Below are 3567 nucleotides of genomic sequence, written 5' to 3'. Positions count from 1 at the left end.
AAAGGTGGATCAAATAGAGATAATACTAAAAAGAACCATAGAGCCAATGGTGAAGCAAAAAATAAAAATTCTTTTGGTAGGAGTCACAAGAATAACCGTTCTATACACAAGAATAATTTTAATGATGATAAAACCAGGCCTAATTTTAATAATGAAGATGAATCACCGGAAAGACCAAATTATGGAGATGAAGATGAACCACAAGAAAGGCCGAATTATACAGATGGTGGCGGGGAAATCGATGAAGCGCCAGAAAGACCAAATAATGAAGATGGGGGAGGCGAAACAAATGAAAATATTGATTCTAAGGAAGGAAATGAAGATTCGGAAACGATAGACGATATAGATGGCGATGATAATTACCCAAATTCACAAACAGAAGATGATAGTAGAAATGATACTAATTTTACAGCGAATGACTGCCCAGAAATTAATCTGGATGATATTATTAATAATATAGGGGGTGATATAAATGGAAAAGTCAACAATGGCGATGATAGTGATTGCTTGAATCAGATTGATTCACATCCAAAAGAAACAAACTGTGATCCTAAATCTTCACAAGAAGATGAAAGTAATGGAAATTTATCAAATGAAAATTCCAATAAAAATTTAAAAGCCGAGAAAGATCCAAAACAGAATAATTTTGCAAGAAAAAAAAACCGAAACAAAAAAACATGCAGAACATCAAATGAAAAAACCAATTCAAATGGATATGATTGGAGCCCTATTGTGAAAAAAGTTGTGATACCAGCAGAACCTAGGCGAATTTGCATAGTTAAAGTCATTCCCATTCCTGTTACGAAAGATGGTAAACCTTGGAAAGGTGGTAAAACAGATAAAAATTCTTTGAAATTGTAAATAATAAAATAAATAATGCAGATGATCACCGAAATTTTTATTTTGGTTAAGATTGTAAATCAAGCGAAGATAATCACATGATTATTTTAATATATAAAGGTTTAGACTAAATGTATTAAAATAGTAAATTCCCTTTATGGCATCCCAAAAGAATTGATACAATTCTAGGTTGGAAAAAAAGAATAACAAAGAAAACTAAATAAATAAGTTAATTCCAAAAAATACATATATATTTGTAATGAAAACAAGAGAATTTAAAATGCAAAATAAAGCAAAAACAGAAAAAAAACATTACTAAAAATTTTGGGTCGGAAACCAAATCAAAGAACAAATAGATCCATTATAGAGATGTTTAATATCTATGAAATATACGAAAATAATTTTTATTGACCTTGCATAACTAAAATAGAAACCAACTAATTAAAACGCAAATAATTGTAACATGAGAAAACATTAAAAATTATCCAAAAGAATGAAATGTTCTTAAAAAAGGGTACAAACACACATTTTTTTTTGCAAGTTTATAAAATTACCTTGTTTAGGCCAAAGTTAAGACACAATTTTTTTTGAAAGGCGTTATTTATATTGAGAGCTGGCTTTTTTAAGGTTTTAAAACTTGATACATCTTTTTAAGCAACAAAATTTTCAAGATCGAATATCGTTATTTACTGTAATTTGCCTTTTCAAAAGTCACATAAGCCACTTAATTTATAAATAATTAATACAGCATTCTCATATACTCTACACGAGATGCTTTCAAAATAAAATAATTATCAAATTTATAATTATAAAAATTCACACTATTATATATTTTTTATATCTCAATATTTAATGGCTTCAAATAAAAGTCACAAATTTAAATTTTATTCCTTTAATTAGAAGTTTAACTTGATTTTCCATAAAATTTATAGATAATTATTTTCGTATATGCTAATTAGGCGATTTCATGTCTTATAATTAATAGCAACTAAAAATTACAGATTTATTTAAGAGTTTACATCTTTTACTGTTTGCCAGCGCAAAACTTTATATTGCCCTATATTACAGATTTGCTGTATACTCTTTATAAACAGATTATCCTTACAGTCTTCCCCAATACACCTTATACGCTCAATACTTATATATTCATATGTTTTCTCTAATACGATGGAAGTTCGTATTCTTCCTCTTCCGTTGGTATCCCCTATTTCTCAATATACGACTTATGATATTTTTTTGAAAACAATATCGCATTTTTTGAAATAGCAACTAACAAAGTATTTCTTTCCAGTATAAATAATCATAAAAAAGATGAATTTTATAATCCACATTTCAAAAATCATTTTACCTTCGACATATTATACAGCTCTAATTTATTTAAAAATTCACTTTTAACAATACTTGCGTATGATCCAAGAAATACTTTTTCAACGTAGATTTTAGCAATAAATTTATTTTATAATATAAAGTCATTGTGTGATAATGGTACCCAGCTAAATATTTCATATCGTAAATTCTCTCAAAATCAGATAAAATAACGATAATCTCGAATCAAATTCTTTATTTATTATGTACACATCGACATTCTTTCTTTCTTTTAAAACTACATTTCAATTTAATATTTTAAAAGCGAAATTTTCGCTCACATAGTGTAGTGGTTATCACGCGTTCCTCACACGAACGAGGTCTTCGGTTCGAACCCGAATGCGAGCAGTTTTTCACTTAACAACTCTAATATTTTGCGAGAGCATTGACGTTTCTTAATTACAATAATGAAGTTATTTCGTATATATAAATTTTTAAAAATTAATTAAATAACATTAACAATGACAAACAACTTTTTGCCATTTTTTGAATATTTTATTTACAGGTAGCTAAATATATACCAGAACAATGCTTTTGATTTATTTTTTATTCATGAATTAAGTTTCTTTTTATCAATTTAGACGTGCTCCGCCCATTGGGAATATTGCACAACTCCTTGATACATCTTTTGACACCTTCACCTGATCTATATTCATCGACAGCTCTTCTTCTTTAAATTGACATGAGTCCGTGTGTCTCGCGAAGTGTGAAAGCTTGCATGTATGGTTCTACTTCGCCTGGGATTTTTAACGTGATTATGAACATATATAATTTCGAAAGTTGTGCCAGGCGAATCGATAAAAACTATTTAATCGAACAATTTATGTGGATTGAAAGAAACCAAATCTATAATAACGCACATCAAATATAATATAAATTCGAAATCGTCGATAAACCACAGTAATAAGTTTCATAAGGTATATATAACATAGGGGTCATCATTTATGGGCTAATTTTCGGATATAATTTTGATTTAAATTCTCGTGCACAATTTGATTGATTCCCCGTGCGCACAGTTAATTTATACTTTCGGCTATTAGCTTCCCTCGAAGATCTATTTAGATACTTTTCAGCTTTTCGAGACCTATTCATTCAAGAATTTTCCCCAAATCCAATGTTTGTATATATGTCTCGATCTAATTCGTGAGTTCGAGTTCCTTCTGGTACATTTTATGATAGTGTGCTATCGCACCATCCGCTTCAATTTATAACAAATAACATGATAACATTTAATTTTTTTATAAAATTAGCTTAGGATAACCGAGAATTTGTAGTAACGTTCATATCAACTCAGGATTTTAGTTATTTTATCTATTGCACAGATAAATATCTACCTTATGGATTTGGTTTCAAAAATGAATT

The 3567-nt window shown here is 28.7% G+C and overlaps 1 non-coding gene across 1 annotated transcript; it reads left to right on the top strand.

Annotated features, from left to right (window-relative positions):
- The first annotated feature begins 2480 nt into the window (after positions 1–2480).
- TRNAV-CAC (transfer RNA valine (anticodon CAC)) lies at positions 2481–2553 on the top strand. Its single transcript has one exon. It is a non-coding gene; the product is annotated as a tRNA-Val (tRNA).
- Positions 2554–3567: the final 1014 nt, after the last annotated feature.

The sequence above is a fragment of the Rhyacophila brunnea genome, unplaced genomic scaffold (genome assembly GCF_057557595.1).
Source record: "Rhyacophila brunnea isolate RB1 unplaced genomic scaffold, BYU_Rbru_1.0 scaffold_455, whole genome shotgun sequence".
In the NCBI taxonomy this organism is placed as follows: Eukaryota; Metazoa; Arthropoda; class Insecta; order Trichoptera; family Rhyacophilidae; genus Rhyacophila; species Rhyacophila brunnea.
The sequence above is the reverse complement of the archived record's forward strand: the minus strand, read 5'-3'. Positions and strand labels throughout refer to the sequence as shown.